Source organism: Acomys minous (genome assembly GCF_964271855.1).
Source record: "Acomys minous genome assembly, chromosome: 13".
NCBI lineage: Eukaryota > Metazoa > Chordata > Mammalia > Rodentia > Muridae > Acomys > Acomys minous.
Window position 1 is genome coordinate 93,918,047 of NC_140495.1, and position 23,756 is coordinate 93,941,802.

The 23,756-nt window shown below is 44.6% G+C and overlaps 2 long non-coding RNA genes across 2 annotated transcripts in view; one reads left to right on the forward strand and one right to left on the reverse strand.

The window, feature by feature from the left end:
- LOC311580418 overlaps positions 1-4,344 on the reverse strand; it is a 46,861-nt gene extending 42,517 nt beyond the window's left edge. Inside the window, exon 1 of the long non-coding RNA XR_014773460.1 lies at positions 4,314-4,344. This is a non-coding gene — a long non-coding RNA (uncharacterized lncRNA). The remainder of the gene's footprint in view (positions 1-4,313) is intronic.
- LOC311580419 overlaps positions 1-23,756 on the forward strand; it is a 148,189-nt gene that overhangs the window by 93,737 nt on the left and 30,696 nt on the right. The window lies entirely within an intron of this gene.

Genomic DNA, 23,756 nt, shown 5'->3' on the forward strand with positions numbered 1-23,756 from the left:
GAGGACTGTACCCAAAGTCAGTTCAACAAACACAGCTGCAGAATATGCATTTATATCGCTATGAGGTGCATGACTTCTGCGAGCCAAAGTCATTAAATTTTTCCATTTTCCATTTTCTCATGAATATATTTAAAAGGGGGAATAGCTGTCCATGTGCTGACTCTGTTAGCAGAATGAAAGTTTCACACACCGATTCTAACTTTATAACCACTCCATCAGGTGTTTCGAAAGGAAAACTAATTCGACTTCATCCCATTAACGCACTTCCCTATATTTTTTTTTCATTCGCTCTCTTTAATTGAATTGAATTGAAGCTTAGGAAGTTCTTTCTGTTAAGCATCTAACATTCCTACAAATGTTATAAGCCAAATTAAAATGTCAATTTATGGAAAAATATTTTTTCACAAGGAGCATGAACACAAACCTTGGTGGCGCACAGCGTGGCAAAATGATGCTTTTGCCAAAGTATGGTATTTATGAAGCAGAGATGGTCTTATGCTTCGCTGCGTTACAGATAATATGATTCGTGACGACCTTCTAAGAGCCTAGGAACCTGTCCTTCAGTATGGAAGCCATGGTGCTTTTCACCTGTACACGGGAAGTAGCTGGTGTGTAAAACACTGTTGAATGGAAACGAAACAACCACTGGAAACTGGACTTTATAACATTTGGGCTCTTGTAACACTGTTTCATAATTCAACCTACGTGTGCTACAGTAGTCCTAACCACTTGGTAGAGAAGAATTCTACATCTTCCATATGCTTCGTCAAAACTGGTTTTTAAATATCTTAATTTAAAAAAAAAAACACTAGTCAATAGAAGAACAGGTCAACCTTAGAAGACTTGGCACATAGTGCTCATTAAAACCAGAACTCGCAGGGTAGGAGAGATGGCTCGGTGGTTAAGAGTACTTATTCTTGTAGAAGACCCAGGTTTGATAGCCAGCACCCACATGGCAGCTCATGATTATCCATAACTCAGATCCGGGAGCTCCATTAACCTCTCTGACTTCCTCGGGCTCCAGGCATATGTGTGGTGCACAGGCATACATGCAGGCAGAACACTCATAAACATAAAACAAAATAAATAAAACTTAAAATATATATATATGTATATATAAAATCAGAACTGGCAAACAGGAAGACAATTAAATGTTCTTCAGGAAATTAAGAGAGTTCAGATTACATCTGTGTTTGCTTATTTATAACAAATCACACTCTATAGCCCAGTGAAATTCAGAACATAGCCCAAGCTGGAACTGAACTCACAGTAATCTTCCTGCTTCCGTTTCCTGGGTGCTAGGCTTACAGGTGGGAGCCAACACACCCAGGTCAGGATCTGTGATGTAATTTGGAAGTGGCATACTCCTCTTTTGGAGTAGCCTAGTTTTTTTCTTTCAGCCTTCTTAAGGCCTAATTAGCAGACAGTCTGTCTGTATGACATAGGACATAATAGACATGTTTAGATACCTGTAGTGACTAAATCAAAATAATTAGCATATCCATAACCCGGCACACTTATTTTTGTGGCGAAGACGTTTAAGATCTACTCTCTTAGAAACTTCCAAGCATGCAGCATATTATTTGTAACTACAGTCGTCATGTTGCACAGTTGATCTCTAAATCTCATTTTTTGTCCCTAGCTGTAACGTGGACTTTTTGACCGTTTCTACCTCTTTTCTCCTAGTCAACCCTCAGCCTCTGGCACCCACCACTTCATTCTGTCAGTGAGTACAATGTTTGGAAACTTCTGCTCGTGAGTGACATCATGCGGTGTTTGTCTTTCTTTCCCTGCTTTATTGTATTTAGCCTATTTCCTCCAGGTCCAGCATGCTGACAAATGACAGGAACCCCTATCGTGAGTTGTAATAATATCCCACTGCATATAACACAGCACATTTTCCTTATCCATCCATGCATTGAATGGATCCTCAGGTTGAGTCTGTGTCTTTCTATTGTGCAAGGAACAACCTACTGGCTTCATTTCATTTGAATATATATAGTAGGATTGTTGGATCATATGGTAGCTCTATTTTTAATGGCTGTTAGGAACATACAGATCTGTTTCCATGATGGCTTGCAAATTTACACTTTCACTAACAATGCACAAGGTGGCTTTTTCTCTACATTATCATAGTGATAGTTTTGTCATCTTGCCACAACCCAGAATCCCCTAGGCAGGGGATCTTGGTGTGGGCCTGTCTATGACATTCAAGGATGAGAATTTGATAGACTTCCTCTAAAAAAAATAAAAAAAATAAAAAAAAGACCAAGGTCTCCCACTCATGCCAGTTCTTGTCAACATAGTGCAGGAAACCCTAAGTATAGCATTCGGGCAAGAAACATGAAAAACATCAGGGCAGAAAAGAAGTCCAATCATTCTAGTTCAAAGATGACACCAATTTATATGGGAAATAGGAGGCAGCCATTAGAGATAGCTTAGCATTCCAGGGGCAAACCCTATTTGATCCTGATTTTACTATCCTCCTACTGTCCCCATGATTTGAGACATTTGGTACTTATATCCATAAGGGACATTGTCCTGTAAGTTTCTTTCCTTCTAGTGTTCTTATGTGGTCCTGATATTGTGGTCCTGATATTGGAACAATACTGGCCTTCCAAAAATTAGTTTGCTATTACCCATACCTAGCTCACGACTCTGTTGCAAAGCCCTAGTCAACTAATACATGATCTAACCCTTGTGACCCTCAGACCTCTCCTGTGGTTAGTGAGAATTCTAGGACTAGCCACTCCCGGGTATGTGGTGAGAATTAAGTTAGTGAATAGTTGGGGTAAGTATTTTGTTAACTATAGAATCCTAAACCCAGGGCAGAGACACTGTCAAAGAGTCCAGTCCGAAAACCCCTTCTCTGTGACTTTTCCCAGACCATCCACAGTTTCCCAACCCAAGGAGATCAGTTGGAGTTTACATAGAAGAACATGCTGTCTTTGATATAGAAGTTGCCATTGCTAGCTGCAGAGAGAGAATGTGGCCCAAGTTGCAGCCATATGGTCTCTTGTGTGCTAAGGGCACAGGAAACATTCCTCAGAAAGCAACAGATGAAGTAGAAGCCTGAAAGAAGCCGCAGCTTGAGGCAGCGAGGTCCAGGCAGGAACCGCTGAGAGGACAGCCAGGCGGTGCCTTGAGCTTGGCATGGATGGACCTCAGCCCAATATTTCATGCTGTGTCCCATGAGACCCACCATCATGGCCAAGACTGGTTGATAGGGAGGTCACAACCTAAGCTAAACCGCCTGCCTCAGAGTAGTGGTACTGTGGCAGCGGCCTGAGAGGAGAACCTTCCCAGCAGGCATATGCTGGGCTAGGCTAGTGAGGGGGACTAGGTCAATGAGATTCTCTGGGAGTTTTAATCCTTCCAGAACAGCCTGAGATCTAGAGAGTAATGCAGAAGCAGAGGCCATGAGACAGTAGAACCCGCAAGTCAGAGAAGAAAGAGAACAGTAAGATGAAAGGCGCTGCAGGAACTGAGGAAGGATAATTTTTACCAGGGAGCACGGATGAGTGGGAAGAGGATGGCTCTAGGTTAAACTGTGTGTCCTGAATTCATAGACTGAAGTTCTCGCTCCCTAATACCTTTGAATGTGGCTCTAATGGCGTATAGAGTCTTTATGAATGACGCATGATCAAGTTAAAGTGGGGTCATTATGGTGGTTGCCAATGGGTCGCCCACTAGGGACTGTGCAGAAGAGAAATTTAGAAACAGATACGCATGCACTCAGATCCAGGAGAGATGAAGGCAGAGATAGATGGATGGATAACACATCTATGAGTGAGGGTTGTATGATGCCCGAAGCAGGGTGAGAGGGATAAAAGAGGTTCTCTCAGCCCTTGAAAAAAAACAGTACTTTCACTCGGTCACCTAGCTTGCAGAGCTGCAAAACAATGTATTTCTGTGGGGTTTTTGTTTTTTGTTTTGTTGGTTGTTTTTTGTTTTTTTGTTTTTTGTTTTTTGTTTTGTTTTGTTGTTGTTGTTTTGTTTTGTTTTGTTTTGCTAAAAACCACAGGTTTTGGCTAGGGCTCCTCAAAGCTGGCTAACCAGACAGCTGGAGCCACCAATAAATCTGACATACCTGCTAGCTAACCAGGAGGCTTTTCCAGCTTCTCTCTTGCTCTCATATCCCCACAGCGACCCCATCGCCTCTGATAGCCTGAGCTCCTCCCTTCGGTGGGACCTGAAAGAGTTTGGGAGCTTAGTAGTGTTTAGGACTGAGCCAACAAAGCAGTTGGAAGCAACTGGAGCCGCTGTTTTTGGAGCCCTCAGATCAGAGGATGAGGAAATTTGAAACAACTTGCCTGACAGCTTCAGGGAGAGGCAAGCAGCCAGCCACTCCTGCAGCGCTTGGCAAAGCGGAGAACAGCAGGTGACGCTGGGAAACCTGTATCCTGGCAGCTTCCTACTAAGGGAGCAGGCTCCAGCCTCCCGGCCAAGGCCAGGTTTTATTCCCAGCCAAGCCGTGACATCCAACAGAGCAGCAGTTCCTGGAGGAACCAGTAAAGATAGCCACCTCCGTCTGCTACTCAGGGTCCGCAGAGCAGCAAGTATTTCAGACATCAGTGTTACACCCAAGCAAAGGTCACTGGTCACTCAAAACAGCTGCTTTTCACAATGACCCAGAGACCAAACCAAGGCAATCGCTCTCTGGGCTCTTTCCACTGTCAAGCCTTCCCCAAGCAGCTCATTTTCCCACAGCCTGGATTCACCTGGTGCCTGGTGTGAGGCAAGAGCTGGCAGGCATCCTGACTCAGCCATCTGTGCCTTCTCGCCTCACCAAAGTGGGAAAGCATTCGAAAGAAATGATGCTGAATGCCCCTTCAAACCATTGGAGTTCTCCTGGGGACTTCACAAGAGAACCGCCTTGGGGACTCGTGCTGTGGGCTACTGGAGAGAGGACCACTGAACAATATTCTCAGAAAGAAAAAAAGGGGAAGAACTGGAGCAAAATAAGCAAAAAAGGCAGCTTTTCTGAGTTTTGGGGAGACGGGCGGGACTCAGCGCGGAACTGCCTCGCAGGTGGTAGAACCACATGGCTCCTTTATGGGCTGAATAAGCGTTACCAACCCATCCTGGCGCAAGGTGGCACCTGAGCATGTGATGCCAACTGCCCCCGATTTGCATGTTTTATTTGTAAGCCAAGTTTTGATTTATTTTGCCTTTTCCCCCCTACCTTTGCCTTAAACAAACTTTCTTAAAGGACCTAAGAGCAATAAACATGGTTTTCTTTTAAAGACTTTCCTACTGGCAGACAAGATTGTGCAGTAGGGGGTCACGGGTCTCAGCTTGTATCCACAAGCCCATGACTACATAGTCACACAGACAGTCACATTCACACAGACACATACCTGCAAAGAGACATAATTTTTTAAGCAAATACTTTTAAAAACACTTTCCTAGAGAAAAGGGGGGGGGGGGGATTTTCATTAGACAAGGGGGACTATTTTGCATGCAGTGATTAACATATCTCTATTATTGAAAAGATCTCTTGTTGACTCTGTGTTTCCAAGATAAATCCATAAGCACTGCTGTCAGCTACAGTGAGTTAATCAATCATTTCTAGAATAATTCTGTAATCTTGATTCCTAATTAGCATAAAGCCTATTTTGGAATTGTAGTCAATGGGATTTGGACTGACTCTGCAAGGATCTACTAGTCCCATAGAATTCCAATTTCAGACTAAAATTTAAGCTCAGGGACTCTTCCAGAATGCATAAATAGTGCATGTAATTCTTTTATTGCTCGATTGAGAAGATAGGAAGTTACAAGATAGAATATAAATGTAGTGGTGCCATATTTTATTGACTACAATAAGATCTGCACACATTTGAATAATTAGTGGTACTTACACATAATCATTCTGTTTCCAGCGATAATCAGTCCACCCATAGATTCAAGCTACCATAGACAAAGGGCACAGCAGGTTCAGGGACTTTGGCTGCCACAATATGGTCCTCACAGAGGAAGTCAGGAGAGGCTCAGAGGGGAAAGTGCCTGTCGACGGCCACACAGTCACAGCCAATGCCTCTGTGGTCTCTGGGTATGCAGAGTTAATGTTCTTTAAACCTGGGCAACAGGTCACCCCGGTGATAATTCATCCTCCGCGCCTTGCAAGGCACTAATGATGGGAAAATAAACTAAGGTACGCAAAGAAATAACTTTGCTTCTCCAAAACAGAATGAAATGTCTCTCTTGAATCCTTAACCTTATTTTTTAACACAGAGATGTCAATTTTCATCAATTCTGGAAACGAACAGTCGATTCAAGATTTCTCTCCTTGTTGAATCCATCTCATGCATGATGGGGGTAGTGGAAGAAATGACACCGTGTTGAGGTGTTTGAAGGTCGAGGCTTCGTGTGCTCATCCATCCACGAAGCCGTGTCTGCCCTTCAACTCACCTTTTGAGTCTTAGACTCTTTACACTCGCAGGCCACAACCCCTGAGACTGCCAGCTGTGTGTCCTGCCTACACACACAACACAAGCCTCTGGCCATATGGCCCACATTAATTTCTAGTCTACTCTCCTTTTCTCACCTTTGAGGATGCCTCTGTCATCCTGGCTTTCCCAAATATCTCCTATGCCTCTCCTAAAAACAGGACAAATATCTGACTGCCGTTTCCTGCACTGCCCTGAGTCCCTAAACTGCATCATAAGAGTCGAAAGAAAAAGGACTTTTTTCTTCTTTTCTTTTTCTAACCATTCTTTCTGTAGACTCCCTTCCTTAAAGTGCAAGGAAGATGTACAAGTGTGTGACAAATGCGCTGCTTAAACTTCCAGACATCTGTGTACTGCCCTTCAACTTGTGGTGACTGAAGTAATTACAATTACGGTGGTATCACCTTCAAAAGCAATTTCATGTAAGACACATCTTTTATATTGTATGACCCACAAAAATGCGTGTGTGTGTGTGTGTGTGTGTGTGTGTGTGTGTGTGTGTGTGTGTGTGTATGTATGTATGTATGTGAGGGGGCTGTGGGGGGAGGGAGTGTTGGAAAATCTTCAAGAGAAACAAGCTTTGGAATTTAAAAAAGATAGAGAAACAGGCCCCCCCAGCCCCCCCACCCCCCACTGTAAAAGAGAATGGTGTTTATACAGCTGTAGGGTGGTGTGGCTATGCTCAGAACTGCACAGAATAACCAATGCTCTCCAATTCATTTAAGTCGCAGCTTAAACTGCCTGGTTTAATTGCTCTCTGAAGTTCCACTTGCCTAATACCTCTCTCCTTTGGCCTAGCATGGCCTGAATAGCCGCTCTAAGTGAACTAGGAAATAAGATCCAATCATTGCCTCCTGTAGACCCCCAGCTAAATGAGATCAAATCCAAATGTCAGCAAACCTTTCCGGTCTAAGAATAAAAGCAGTCTTAATAACCTCGACAACCCAAACTTTCTGTACTGGCTTTCGGTGTACTCAATAAACTTGTGGTCCTCTGGCCCCAGCTCTCTGCCCTAGTTCCATTCCCCACCCCCACCCACCACCCACACACACCTCCCTCCCCTCCCGCAAAGAAACAGAAACCTGCACTTATAAAACCCCAGGCCTGTCCGTTTGACACAACCATCAAGCGCGCCCCCTAGTGGTGGGATCCTCATACACTGTGTATATATTATACTCTGTTAGGAAACAGGAAATCACAGTGAAGCCGTCACCAACTGGCTTAAGATAAAGCCTCTGGAGAATCACAAGAGGCAATAGCAAGGGGGACACTGAGGAGAAGGGCAGCACTGAGAGGCAGAGAGAAAGAGAAGGAAGGGTGACCCGGTAGTAAGACGACTCTGACTCTCTGGCTCTGTCATCCCCCCTCCCCCGCCCCCCCCCCGCCCCCGTCTCTTTCTTCCCTCCTCTCCCCCTCTCTCAAACCAGTGAGATGGCAGCAGTGGGTTCAAGTGCTTCCCGCCAAGCCACGTGACCTGAGTTCAGTTCCTGAGACTCACATGGTGGAAGGATAGCGCCACTTATGCTAAGTTGTCCTCCGACCTACACGGGCACGCAATAGCGTGCACACATGTTGGTGTGCGCACACATGCGTAACTGAAAGTGATTTTTTATAGCTTTCTTTTGAAAAAAAAAGGAACAATAAATGTTCCTCCTCAATTGATATTTATCACAAATCCTCAACTGCATACTGTGAGCAACACTGGGTAGTTTAACAGATGTCCCAGCCTAAATCCTTTTATCCACAGCTAAAAAGCTCAAACCTTTAATAAAATGACAAGATGATCATGGAATTACCACAGTGTAAACATAGTAATGCTGCTGATTTTGCTGCCCAGGACAACAGATAATGGGACTGGTACCTCCTGGACTTGGCCACCACACCTGGGTTAACTCGACCTCGCTCCCTGTTACTGGCCAAAAAGGGGCTCATACCAGGGTTTCAGACTCGGCTGCTAGTCAACAGATTCCTCAAGACCTTTTCAAGATCAACTTCCTTCCAGTGCTGTGGCTGCACAATTTTATTTTTGTCTTTGTGACCTTTCATTTGAATGTCGTTCTGCATCCTTGTCTCTGTTCAATGTCGCCTTGCACTTTCAGATCATCTCAATTTTTAATTCTACCTCTTCTATATATTCTAATCGTCCTGTGTATATCTAACACATTTCTGGCTAACAGCACCTCTAAGTTCGTCTAAATATTAAAAAAAGAAAATCAAGGACACCGATATTCACTCTGCAGGAGTCTGTCTTATGTTAGCCAAATGCTCTTCAGGTTGCCCTAGAGTCTGTCTTGATACACCCAGTGACACCGCATTGGGAGTGGGCGGGGCGGGGCGGGGCGGGGCGGGGCGGGGCAATTAATTTCCCCTTTGCCGACAGGTATCAATTACAAATAACCTCTTGGCTAGAGGTGAGACCTGTTTCATTTTTCCCAACTCTCAACGCTGGGAACCCATGTGGCTTGAGCCTGTAAGAGCTAGACAGACTCTTAACCACTTCATTCGGGTTTTACTCAAAGGCCCTGTAACATCCAGAAATAAGTGTGGAAGGAGTCGAAGGGGATAAATAAAAGCAAATTATCTGGGGAGAGGACACTCGTGCCGCAGTCACTTGCAATCCTGCTGGAAGGATGGGGCTTAGGTACCAACCCAATTTAAGAACAGAAATGTATCCTAGCAGGAACATGAATGAGAGGCGCACCAGAAACATTCCTCTATGGCAGTTTTCCAACTTTAAGGTCACAGGCTGGAGACTTACAAAACCACGCAGAAAGGGGCAAGGAAGAAATGGAACAATCTTCCCTTGTGCTGGCTTGTTTTCCGTGGACTGCCCTACCCTGGGGAGTTGCTAGTCAGCTTGTTGTTACTGTGACAAAATGCGTAGGAGAAACCAACTTAATGGAGGGAAGGGACGCATTGTTTTGGCTCACTGTTTCAGAGGTTTCAGGCATTGTCAGCTAGAGACTTCTTAGAGACTTCACTAGAGGCCAAACATAATGGTGGAGATGCTGCTTACCTCACAGTAGGCAGGAAAGACAGAGCTCTGGGGGACAGGGACAAACCTTTCAAAGGCACACTCTGGTGAATAGGCCCCTCTCGGAAGCTACGGCTTCACCAATGCAGTAGACATGGAGTCCTCACCATCAGCTCTCAAGGGCCCACCTCTGAACACTGACTGCATCAGGGACCAAACTTTCAGTGCGGAAGTCTATGGAGCATAATTGATACCCAAGCCATTACAGGAATACTACTGAAAGTAATTGGGCTGCATGGAAACTCTGTTACTGACCATTCACACACTGCTTGGGGCTGCAGTTTATCAGGTAAGTCATGTAGAGCCAGAGTGTTTGGGTTCTCCCAAATAATATCATGAAATGCCGGACGCTGGAATATCCAGGCATCAAAAGCATCACCCAAGCAGAAAAAAAAAATTCCCACTGAAGTTGGTGGCCTGAGTTCTTCCATTTAGATATGGCAATCTCAGAGTCAATTTTTTTCCAGTTCAAAAAAAAATTAAAATAAAATAAAATAAATAAATAAATATATATATATATATATATATATATATATATATATATCATCATCAATGAGACAGTCAATTAGAATCTCAGTGCCCAAAGATGGTCTGTCATCCTGATTGTTCTCAGCAAGTAAATGAGAGAAAACATCTTCAGAAAGGTCCCTCTCAGTCTCTCACTGTGTGGATAGAAGTGATCTCTAGCTCATCTTCCACTATGATGATTCTTGCACAATGAAACTGCTACCTGTGGTAGATGTTCAGTAATAAATATTGTCCATATGGAGGGGGGAGGGCATGGGCCAAGCAAGCATTTTGTAATCAAACCTGTTCATTTAGTAGATCTCAATATTTCCACCCCGGGTTCTCATCCCCTACCCCCACCCATAGCTATAGCCACAATATTCCATAGTGACGTCACCCGGAAGATGAGGAATTTTTTTTTTCCATGCATCTACTTGTCTTAGCAAAGACATGATCCTGAAGAGGTGAAATGCCGCTCGTGTGTGTGCGCACATGGCTGCATGTAAGTACACATTTCTGTGTGAGTGTACCTATGAGCAGAGTCCAGAAGACATTGCAGGGTATATTGCTTAATTGCCCTAAAACTTACCTGTTGATAACAAGTCTCTCACTTAACTGGAAGCACAAAAATTCAGCCAGGATTGCTAGCCAGCAAGCCCCAGTCCCATCTCACTCATACACACACACACACACACACACACACACACACACACACACACACTCACTCACATGCACACATACACACACACACACACACACACACACACACACACACACACTTGACAAACTTGACACTTTCACATGGGTGCTGGAGATCAAGCACAGGTCCTTGTGCTTACCCAACAAGCACTTTACCAACGGATCCATCCTCCCAGTCCCCTAAATATTACTCTTAAAGTAAATTGGTATTAAAGCACACCAAAAAAAATTTTTTTTGATTCTCATTCATTCCCCATTATCTGACTTTATCCCCTTTAGGCAGAATATCTTAATAACTAAATATTTGCATAATGTCTTTATTTTTATGTCCTTGAATCCAACCAAATGTTTTATGATCGTTCCCATCCCTCTAATTGTATCCAATCCAATTAACTCTATGTTAATTTTAGGTAACTTGGGATATTCAGAGCACTACGATGAAACACTATACATCAAAAATGAGTCAGAAAGAAAGGAGCACTAGATGAGAAAATGTCAGAGACGCCTCCTCCCACTTCTGTCATTAGGGGAGTTCTAATAGCAATGGGAGGGGGTGGATTGAGAACGCATTCTATGAGGATATCCTTGGGGGCTTGCTGGGTGAGCTTCAGCAGCTTTACTTAATGCCCTTTTTCTAGTGGGTTTCTCGTACTTGATTAAAAAAAAAAAACCCTCCCAGATCTTTAAAGAAAACTTTTCCAAGGTTATTGACTATATTCTAAGAGAAAGAGACAGCTCAGCAGTTAAGAATGTTTGCTGAGCTGGGAGTGGTAGCACAGACCTTTAATCCCAACATTCTGGAGGCAAGGCAGGCAGATCTCTGTGAGTTCAAGGCCAGCATGGTCTAATATGAGTCCCAGGCCAGCTCATGATTGAGGCCAAAGCTCCTAGCATGAAATCTGGCCCCTAGTAGCTGGAATGTTATTGTTTATGCATCTAGGAAAATAGGTTTAAAAGCAGTTGCACATGGATCATCTCTTTGATTTCAAAACTCACACAAGCTTGAAAAAAATTTAATGGCAGTCTATTTGTTGCTTTAGTATATTATGTCAAAAAGAAAAGGTCGGGAGGAGAGTGCTTGCTGCACAAGTATAGGTGGGGACTAGGGTTGAGGTCCCTGGATCCATGTAAAATCTCACTGAGGCACTGAACATACTTGTAACCAGGGCATTGAGTGAGGAAGAAACAGGTTATCTGGTATACCCAGCTTAGGAAAAAAAAAAATCATAAACTTCAGGTTCAGAAAGAGAACCGGCCTCTCAAAGAAACAGATGGAAGTGATAATGGAGGACATCTGATGCTTTCCTCTGCCTTTGAAGATGATTGCAAGTCCATGTGTGAGCAGAGAGTCGGGGGGGGGGGGGGGGATGGGCAGAGGGAGAGGGGGAGAGAAAGAGAGGGAGGGAGAAGGAGAGGAGGAGAGAAAGAGAGGGAGGGAGGGGGGGAGGGAGGGAGGAAGAGGGGGAGGGGGAAAGGGAGGGGGGAAGGGAGAGGGAGAGGGAGAGATTCCAGGATAGCAAGAAATTGTGATAGATTAAAAGGATCCTGTGTTGTCACATCCTTTCTCCGCGGCTTACAAGGGTTGCAGCATTCTTCTCTGCTTGCCAATTCCCACTCTCCCCTGAAGAAACTGAACCAGCCCACCTATGAGCATCTCCCTGATGCAGACTCAGACCGGCAATGCACAGGGTCAACCGCACTGTGACAACTGAAATACGCATCTACTTCAGTAACTGTAAAGTTGGAAATATTTGTACGGAGGAATTGCTCCAAAGGCTTTGTATCTTGTTTCCTCATCTTTGAGCCCAAAGCCCCTAGCATGGAGCCTGGCCTCTAACAGCTGGAAAATAATTGTTTACGCATCAGGAAAAGCAGGTTTAAAAGCAGTTGCACATGGATCATCCTTAGGGACACATCTCTTTGATTTCGAAACTCACACAAGCTTGAAAAATTTTAATGGAAGTCTAATGATTGTTTTAGTATGCTATACACCTCTCATGTAAAATTCCCAGATGCCCAAGAGGCGCGGGCAGATTCTTAAACCCCGTGTTTCATCATTTGACTGCTTTTTCTTCCTCATATGGCGATGAGATGGTGGAGATGAGACTGGTGGAGAGAAAAGGAGGTAATTGACTGAGTCAGCCTTGAGGACATTGGAGCAGGGCTCTCTTGTTTCTTATTCATCACCTGGAGATGTTTACAAGACTGCAAATGTTGCCTTTAAATGAATGAATAAACCTCCACTTTTAGACTCACTGATACAAGGGCCAATTAGCTTCCAGCAAAGCACAGTGATTTACACATTTTTCAGCTAGTTTACAAACAATAATTATCTTTTCATTAAAAAAAGAATATGTGTGTATGTATATATTCATATGTACATAAACAGTTCCTATATATGATATATTCCAGTATATTCCAAAATATGTGAATATATATTCCAAGAAAATCCTTCTTATAACTCCACCTACTGATACATACTTTAGCATAAGAATATTTAATATACTCTAATCATCAGGTTTTAAAGATGATTTACATTTGTGCTTACCAGTTTTCCCTCCACTCACCTTCTAAGCAAAGGAGGTTCTTTGAAGACAAAGCTAGGTGTTGAAAACCTTTATATGCTTTTATTTTTCTTTTTTGAGACAAGGTTTCTCTGTGTAGCCTGAGCTGTCCTGGACTCACTTTGTAGCTCAGGCTGGCCTCGAACTCACAGAGAGATCCGCCTGCCTCCACCTCTTGAGCACTGGGACTAAAGGCATGCCACGCTCCTGCTTCACGCTTTTCTAACTCCTCGCCCTGACCCACTAACCCCTTGCAAATGTGCTTGGATGCATCAGAACATATCCGTGGACCTTATAGTGTCATAACTAACCAACCACATTGAATTGCTATCTGGTGTGAGAGGTCATGGCCTTGGAAAGCCTCCTCCAGGTAGTTCTGAGGATGCCTCAGCTGGAAGCAGACCAGGTCTTCAGCACATGCCCAACACTGTCTTTGCCTTAGATCTGGGTGGATAATCAGGGCCCGCCCTACCTCCCACAGCCACTCAGCGCTTTTGTTTCTTGCTTTAGATTTTAATTTATTCTTGGAGGATGTTACACATATACGCAATGAAGGATGATTGCAGGTACCCTCCACTCCCCTCAACCCTCTTCAAACTCTCCGTGGAGTGCTTGTAACATGTCTACCTCCAAGTCCAGGTTCCCTCTCTCCTTTTTAAATAACCACTAAGCCCAGTTATACTGCTTAGATCTGCTTGGATGTGGGGCCGTCCACTGGGGCAAGTGGCCACACCTGCAAAGGAGAATGATTCTTTCTTCCCCTGCAGATATCATCTACTAATCACCCCTCACTTAGTGGTGGGTCTTCATGAACAACCCCGACTCCATCCTCCGTGCTAGAGTTTGGCTAGCTTGCTCAAGTGCAGGCTTGATCAATGTGGCTACTTCCAGAAGGCAGGATTTCACATCATTCCTTCCCTATCTTCTGGCTTGCTATCCTTTGCCCAGCACTTATTTGTGATTCCTTTCCCTCTGTCTGTCTGTCTGTCTGTCTGTCTGTCTGTCTGTCTCTCTCTCTCTCTCTCTCTCTCTCTCTCTCTCTCTCTCTCTCTCTCTCTCTCTCTCTCCCTCCCTCCCTCCCTCCCTCTCCCCCTCCCCCTCTCCCTCTCTCTCCCTTTCCCCCCCCCCTCCCCTCCTCTCTCCTCCCCTTACTCTTTCTTCAACTGGATTCGAAGCTCCTCAGATCCGGTTTTTTCCTTTGCAGAAGTTCTGCCTTGGAGCAGCTCCCTGCTGATTCCAAACCAGAGGCAAGCAGCGCTCTCATTACCATAATCACCTCATCAGTCTACATTTTAATGGAGGCGGCTTCTTAAACCCTTTTCAAAACCCAAATCAGAGAGTGGATTTTAAAACAAACAAGTTAGCACCACTTTAAAGCCCATTTCCAGTCATTCTCACATCCTTAGCACACATCCTTTCAAACTTCAGAAGTCATTACGGAGGGGAGGGGCCACCCTGAAGGTTTTCCGACTGTCAGGAGGCGTTGTTAAGATGGATTTGTCGAAAAGGATGCATTACGCCATCTCACACTCCTGCCAAAAGTTTTTTATTAGATTTCTAAACTGAAGATATGTACTTTATTTTTAACCGGAACGATCGGAAGCTTTCTAAGAGAGAAAACGAGAAAGTCAAATGATCCTAAGCTTTAGTACCGAAGACGAAATTGGGCACCTTCAAGTGGAACTGCCTGAAAGTCAGACAGGGAGGCCTGGTGTGATGAGGCTAGCAAACGAAACCAGAATCACCAGGCTCCCTCCTACTAGGAGCTAACTTTCCCCAACCATCGCTTCGGCTGATTCCCTTATTTAGTGCAGATTCATCGCATTCATCCTGTTAATGACAACATCGATGTCTCTTTTAATACAACGACAACTTTGGCAGGAAGGCTCCTTACAAACCAGTGGCCAGACTCTCAAACCTGAAAAGAGTTATGAGAACTATCTAATCCCAACTCCCCTTCAACACAAGAATCTATTCTCTGAGGCCACTGAGAAGGGGAAGCTGAACCCATCAGCTTCGAGGTTTTCAAGGACAGGACAACATTTATAGGGTGCATTAAAGATAGCCAAGCAGTTTCAACCATACCGTCTTCCCTAAATTTTACTGCTGATGGGGACATAGAGATTTTGAGACATTGAAAGATTTGTTACCATGACACAGCTAGCAGATGGCTAAGGTTAAAACCCAGTAAATCTTTGAACTACAGATCTGTATTTCTTTTATTTATTTATTTTTGTGTTGTGTATATAGTGTTGCCTGTATGTAACGCCTGCAGGCCAGAGGAGGACACCAGCTCTCATTGTAGATGGTTGTGAGCCACCATGTGGTTGCTGGCAATTGAACTCAGGACCTTTGGTAGAAGAGCCAGTGATCTTAACCTCTGAGACATCCATCTCTCCAGCCCCACAGATATGTATTTCTTTCTCCCCCTGGCTGCTCCTCTGGTCAGAGCTAAATGACTCTGTTCTGTGTGTGAGATTCCACAGTTTTGGTGGACTGTGATAATGATTTAAAATATCACCAAGCCTGGATGGGGAGATGATGGTTCAGTTGGCAAAAAGGCTTGTCACACAAGTATGAGGACCCAAGTTTCATCTCCAGAAACCATGTACAAATCCAGGCCACAGTGGTGTCACTTACAGTCCTAGCGTTTGGAAGGTGGAAACAGGACAATCCCCTGGACCAGCTAATGTAGCTTAAAAGGTGAATCCTAGATCCCTGTGAAAGTCTGGAAAGGAAGAAAGGAAGGAAGGAAGGAAAAAAGAAGAAAGGAAATAAAAGAAGAAAGACAAAAAAAAAAAGAGAAGAAAAAATTTTTTAAAGATTGCATGAAAGAAGCCGGGCATGGTGGCTCACACCTTTAATCCCAGCACTCGGGAGGCAGAGGCAGGTGGATCACTGTGAGTTCGAGGCCAGCCTGGTCTACAACGTGAGTCCAGGACAGCTAAGGCTACACAGAGAGACCCTATCTCAGAAAAAAAAAGAAGAAAAGAAAAAAGATTGCATGAAAGAAAAAGAAAAGTCAAGGTAAATGGCTCCTGAGAAACAAAATTGAGTCTAGCTTTCTAGTCACTACATCCCTACACGTATGTACATACATACACATACAAATTCACTAAGGAATAAAATGTATCTCTGTGCAATATTTTTTTATCCTTAAATGGTGCTTACAACATGAAAAGAACCAGTTGCCAATATTAGCCCATTTGACTCCCAGAACACTCAGAAAATGGGTACTGTTGTGATATGATGTCCCATTTTATAGGTGAGAGGCAGCGCTGGACATGGACCATAAACCAGACTCAATACACCACCCAGCCTCACTTTTACTATAGGCATTCCATTTCTTGCTGCTCAGTCAGCAATGAATAAATCTCCTTTGGTCCATTAACACCTGTCCTAATTAGCTTGGTCAGCTAGACACAGCTTAAATCCTGAGAGGAAAACCTCCATTGAGGAATTGCCTAGAACAGACTGGGCCAGTAGCCATATCGACAGGGAATTGTCTTGATTGTTAATTAATGGAGGAGGGCCCAGCCCACTGTGGGCGGCACCATTCTCTTTGGCAAGTGGTCCTAGGCTGTATAAGAAGGCTTGCTAAGCAGGAGCAAGCAAAATAGCAGCATTCCTCCACAGTCTGTTTCAGTTCCAGCCTCCATGACGAACTATGACTATAATTTGTTGATGTTTGACTGACAGCAGCTTTTAAGCTTTACCCCTGCCTCACCCTCACATCTGCTAACACACTGAATGTGTGCCCCTTATTTAGCCTCGTACCCATATCTGATAGCAGACTGAATGCCTGCCCTCTACAATCTGCGTGTTGGACCCCAATCCAACTGCAACTGTATTAGGATGAGGGTGCTCTGAGAGGAAATTAGATCAGCATTAAAAGGACTGGAGTTGGCACAGGACACACCAAGGCCAAGTTCCCAGCACTACGGAGATGTATTCGCCCCAGGGGGACAAAGGTCAGTGAATAAGAGACAATGACAGGAGACAGAGAATGAGGAATAAGGGAAAGGGGGGGAAGGTATATTACCCTAGGAGGTCCAAAGGACTGCCTCTGGATAGAGAGGACACCGATGTGGTCCACAGGCGAATGGCAGTTTATAAAGGGAAAAGGGGGGAAACCCCACACTAGGATGCACTAGGTTTGTTTTCATTGGGCATGTTAATTAGGTGAACCAATGGGGGCTTTTGATTGCTGGACTTGCCTTGACAGTCAGCATCCAGAGGAGAAAGTAGCCAAATAAGGGAATAGACCCTTGGTGGCTAGCTTTAGGGACGTAATCTAATGGTTTAAAAAATCATTGCTAATGTTTAGAAACCTTGCCAAAGCAAGAGCAAGAAGGGTAAAGGCAAACCTGTCAGGGCCGTGTTTGCCAGCTCTGGCCTGCTACAGCCCTTCAAGCGTGGAAGGCCACTCATGGGTGGGATTAGTGTCCTCGTATAAAAAGACCAGGCAGCTTCCTAGCTCGCTTTACTCCGTGCTAGGATACAACCAGAACACAGCTGTGTACAGCCCAGAAACCTACCCGCGACCAGAACCAACCAGGCTGCGGCTTCAGTCTCAGAGGTCCAGCGTCCAGAACAATGAAGAAGGTATTTAGGGTTGAAAGGCCACACCAGGTGTAACATTTATTTACAGCAACACAAAACAGACTAAGATACTGGGGTTAAATGCCACAGGGGACGCTGAAGCCATACAAACCCCCATCTTCTGCACAGGGAGCCTCATACTGCCTCTACCCTTTAACCAAATCCAAACAACAAGTCAGCCTCCTTCCCTGGACCCCAGGCCCTTGTAGACCCACTGGGCCCTGATCTTAATACCATTATGTAAATAACAAACATAATCGCTGAAACTTGTGATTTATTCACCCATTTTTGTTTTCTCTCGCTGTCTCTTTCACTCCCCCACCACTTTCTTTCCTCCACGCCCACGAGCCTGTCATAGATAGTATCTGGCACGGCTGACCATAAGAGGGGAGACTAACCAGACCGAGCCAATCACCTGAGCCTCGGCAGAGAACTTTCTCTACCTGGTAACGGACAAAAACCACATGTAGAAGCCAGACATTGGAAATAACGCTGATGGCTTAAAGCTGGAAGGGGCTGCACAGACAGGGATGCAGAAGGCATCTAAGAGCGGCGGGGGCCTCCCCACCTGATAGCTGGCTAAGAACTAGAGAGGTGGGGAGACTGTCACCGAGCCTTGAGAAACCATGCTCTGCAAAGAACCTAAATAGATATGAGAGGCTGCCCCGCCCCTGAGACTCCCGGTAAGGGCTAATTTCTGTGATACCTGAGAAGATTCTGTGGTAGAAAGTCCATCCAAGCTGATCCACCGTAAAGAAATGGCCACCTCTCACAGTACGGAAGTGATTATCGTTTGAAAAGATGGACGGGTTCGTCCTGATCTGAACTTTACACACAGCACCAACCAACATCTCACAGTTTCTGTCTTAGCTATTTTCCCTGCTAACGGTGATTAAAAACAAACAAACAAAACCACTCTGATGGGAAAAGCTGAAGGCAGAAAGGACTTAGTCCGGCTCACAGCCAGGGTGGCGGGAGCAGGTCACATGGCATCCACGATCAGGAAGCAGGGCGCAAAGGATGCGGATGCGTGCTCAATTCACTTCCTCGGTTCATACAGTCTAGGATGCCCTGCCCAGGGAACACTGCTGCTCACAACTGAGACGGGTCTTTACACATCAGTTAACCTAATCAAGCTACTTATTCCCCGCCAGGCATGCCCAGGGGCCCAGCTCCCTTTTGTTGAGTTGCCAACTAATCTTAACCGCCACAATACCCTATTGATATGTGATTATATATAACCTAGAATAAAAATTATATATAATCTATAATTAAAATTATATATTTAAAAAAGTATTTATGGAAAGCAGTTCTTTGCTACTCTTTAAACCAATGAACGACCTCAAGGGAATTCTTCAAGAACTCCTCAATATGTATTACATTTCACAGATTTTTCTGTGGGTTTTAATGTTGTTAGTTATTTTGTTATTGTCCTAGTTAGCGTTACTGTTGCTGTGATGAAACATCATGACTGGAAGCAAGATGGGGAACAAAGGGCTTAATTAGCTTACACCTCCACATCACTGCTCATCATCAAAGGGAGTCAGGACAGGACAGGAATTCACACAGGGCAGGAGCTGATGCAGAGGCCATGGAGGGGTGCTGCTTACTATCTTGCTCCTCGTAGCTTCCTCAACCTACTTTCTTATAGAACCCAGAACCGCCAGCTCATGGATGGCCCCACCCACCATGGGCTGGGCCCTCCCCTGTCAATCACTTATTAAGAAAATGCCCTACAGGCTTGCTTACAACCTCATCTTACAGGAGCATTTTCTTAATTGAGGTTCCTTCCTCTCAGATGACGTCAGCTTGTGTCAAATTGACATCAAAGTATCCAGCACAGGTGTCTGTTTATCACTTTCCATTCTCCAATAGTTTCCGTCTTGCAAAACAATTACAGGAGGCCGAGCCTCTGCCCCTACCCCTTCCACAGATCATGTACCCCCTTACTGCAGGTTTGACTGTGACACCCCCAGTTGTTGTAGAGTGTGTTGCTGCGTTTTCATGCCCTCCTTAGACAAGAAGGCAGGAAGAAAGCTTGGTGCTGAGTTGCAGGCAGGGGGAGAAAAATGCAAGAAACTCATTCTTGTACTTGGCACTGAGTGTTTGTCAGAGCCATTGCAGAGGGAGGAATGAATCCGTCGCCAGCAGCATTTTCATTCTGCGTGGCCCTAAATACGAGCAGCTGGGCTGAGACTGCCTCCGCAGTACTCACAGGGGACTCTTACAGCTGTCACTTCTAAGCAAGTCTCGAAAACCGTTTCTCAAAGCCAGATTTATTTGAGACAAGCATCTGGTGACAAATGTTGGAAGAAAAACAACCCCCTCCCTGTACCGTGGGCCTCTTGACCTTCGTGTCTATTAATGTTCAATTTCTTCGCTCCCCTCCCAAGTTCAAACCCTCATCATGAGGTGGTGCTGGAGACAAGTGAAATAGATTCCTACGCTCCTGTGCCTGACAAACGCCAACCCATTAAAATATTAGCACGTCAATTGGCTGATTATCTGGTGGACAGTGACTAGTCTTTCACTGAACCCAAGTCAAACCCTGAACACTAAATCCTCTCAGGATTACATCAGCCAAAAATATTGTTCCCAGGAGTTTTGGGGGTGGGGTGGGGGTTGTTTTTTTGGTTGGTTGGTTGGTTTGGTTTGGTTTGTTTGTTTTTGTTTTTGTTTTTAAGGCATAGAAATTTCTTCACAGACAATGAAGATTTCAAAGTTGCCTGGACAGAAAACTTGAAAAAACTCTTCTATACTGGCCTGGGTAACTACCATTAAGGTGATTAAATTCAACTTTATATAGTAGGGGGAGCACAGAAGAAAACTGATCTTTCCTAGCATTTGGGAGACGGGAAGCAGGAGGCTCACAAGTTCAAAGACAGCCTGAGCTACATAGACTCTTTAAAAAAAAAAGTTGCAGGGAGAAGGTTATGGCTAGGCTTGTATCTCAGTTGACAGAGTGCTCACTTTGAATGCACAAGGCACTGGATTCAATGCCTGTCATTGCATAAAGCCAGCTTATGTTAGTAACACCCCTGAGATCAGGCCAGTCTGGGCTGTATAAGACTCTGTCTCAGCCTGACAGTGGTGGTACACGCCTTTAATTGCAGCATTCGGGAGGCAGAGGCAGGTGGACCTCTGTGAGTTTGAAGCCAGCCTGGTCTACAAAGTGAGTCCAGAACAGCTAAGGCTACACAGAGAAACCCTGTCAAAAAAAAAAAAAAAAAGACTGTCTCAACAACAACACAAAGAAATGAAAAGAAGGGGGAAAAGTATACTTTGTGCTGAGGTAAAGGAAACAAGAGGGAAGTGTTCTGATGGGGCAGAATTCTGATTCGACCAGAGCTCTAACACCTCTAACAAGTAGTGCCTGTGTCCTAGGAAGAATTCTCAATGGTCCCTGAGTTAATTCAACCAATGGGACAGAATGACATGAGACTACTGCCCCTGACCTACCCCACCCAAAAGCCTGAACAGAAGGGGAAAGGCGGCAATTTTGACTGGCAAGCATTCTGCAGCAGTCTTTTGCCCTGCTGCTGCATCTTTTTAGGGGACTCCTTTGAAGAGGATGTAACAAGCAATTTCCACAATGCGTCCTCTCGACCTCTACCTTGACCCCAACTGGACTTCCTAATAATGGAAATCCAAGGGGCTCAGTGGAGCCTCCAAAAAGCATCCAAAGAAACAGAAAACTCAAGACTTCAGACTGTGGGCAGTTTTCCAACTTGCCATTAAAAGCAGATGTCTACCCCTCACTAGCCCATCGTGTGTACCCAAACACTGCCCTGTCCTTTCTCCACAGCATACATAAACAACACAGCTAAGTGGAAGCACAAACTCAGACACCCAAAATGAATCAGTTTACTACAGAAGAAGCAAGGAAGTATCATCCGTTGGCTCAACAACCCTGTCCTAAGTACAAGTGGATATTGTTCCCGCCCTGCTCCGGGAGCAACAGTGTTACTAGTGGTTGGTATCTGAGTAGACTCTTTCCAGGTTCTTGGCCTCTTGTACCAAGAATTGAAATAAAGTTTCTAGATGATTGCAAAGTAGCAGGGAAGCAAAGTGACAGCACTGGCCAGAGGGGAATACGCTGTCAAGAGGGACAATGGGCCACTTGAGTGGACCCTGATCATTTGTGGGGAGATTCCTTTTATGGGTTCAAGAGGAAGAGTTTGGTCGCAAGCGGAGGTAACTTGGGTAGTTCTGTTTTGATTAATGGGCTTGGATCACAGAAGCCTTTGTTCACTTGTCACTTCCCATAATGCATCTGACGTTAATCATCTACATGCCCAATTATGCATGAGCATGGGATGGACCATTAGGAGTTAGCCCTACAAGTTCACTCAGAACACATAATTTGCCTTATCACTCACACACCAAAACCTGTCTAGGCAACACCAACCACTGCCTATAGTTCCCAGATGTGTGCCTGAATGTGTTTGAGTGGAGATGGGGTGATGTCAGTGCCAAAATGCTATAAACAAAGTAACTTTTCCCCATTGTTTAAACCTTGGTGTACGTTGACGGACCCAGGTTGCTAACAGGTTCCTAGGTGCGTTGTTCCAAGAGTGCTGCATGTACATAGTACCTGCAGGTAAGGATCTCGGACTGCCAAGTGGATTATTAGAAGAAAGGTATGTGGTGACCATGCCCAGTGGAGTCACAGGTTGCTAAACTATTCTCTAGGTTTACCTGCCTTAGAACTCAAAGAATATAGAAGGTGATTGAAAGGGAACACAGAGACAATAGAGAAATTGGATCATGTGATAATGCCAAAAGTCCCACCTTTTGCAACAGAGGACCCAGGGGAGCTACTGGCATAGAGCCCAGGGTCAGTCTGATGTCGAGAGCAGTGTTCCAGCTTGGAAGAGAGTGACTGGGCCCTCCCTTTGCTTTTCTCTTCCACTGAACTCTTGATGGGTTGAGTCCACACACACTGGTGAGAGCAGTTGTTTGACTCAGTGTAGTCAGCACAGTCCCACCTTTTGAGGAAATGCTTTCGCAGACACACACAGAAAATTAACCTCTCCAGAGACACTCCCACAGAGGCACCCAGGGGTGTTCTTCCATGGTGAATCTAAATCCTGTGGAGTTGAGAGAGGAGATGATCACCGTGGTTGTGTATAATAGTTGATTTGGGGGGGGGGGGTTCAAGAGTAGATGAAAAGATAGACCACAAGTCAAGGAAGCTAACTCTTCTGAGATTTACCACACGGAAAAAAGAAAATAGGAAATAGTTGCAGAATACTATACAAGTACATTTTATCCACCCCATTCATGAAAAAAAAATTTTCAGTGTGTTTATATTCCAATGAGAAAGAGCCAATAAAGAGCACAAAGGTCCTTGACACAAAACAAAGAAAGAAACAATTTATGAACAAAATCTCCAGTAACCCCAAAGTTGTTTGAATTGCAGTGTAGTTGCAATAGGTAGACTTTGGTCTGAAGATAGCTAGTGTCCAGAGACAGGGGGAAGCAAAGCAAGAGGTTATCCATCAAAATACAGGGGGTGTATAAAGAAATACACAGACATTTTTATGTACAGTTATGTTTGTTTGCTTTTCTCGGAGAGATAACATACGCCAGCTGAGGGAAGAGGGTTGGTCCTTTGAGGAGAGAGAGGGTATAAAATATAGAGTGGGTGCTGAGGAGCCTAGCGAATGTTTGTGATCATGTATGTACTTAGGCAGACACACGCTAGGAATCCATCATCCCACAAACTTCAGGGGTCCACTTTCTACAGTGAAACACTAGTGTGCTTAGACAAATTCTAGACAAGAAAAAAAAACTAAAATTTCTCATTCTCTCCTTTTTAAAGGGATTTTTCCCCGTGTGTGTGTGTGTGTGTGTGTGTGTGTGTGTGTGTGTGCGCACGCGTGCGTGCGTGTGCCATAT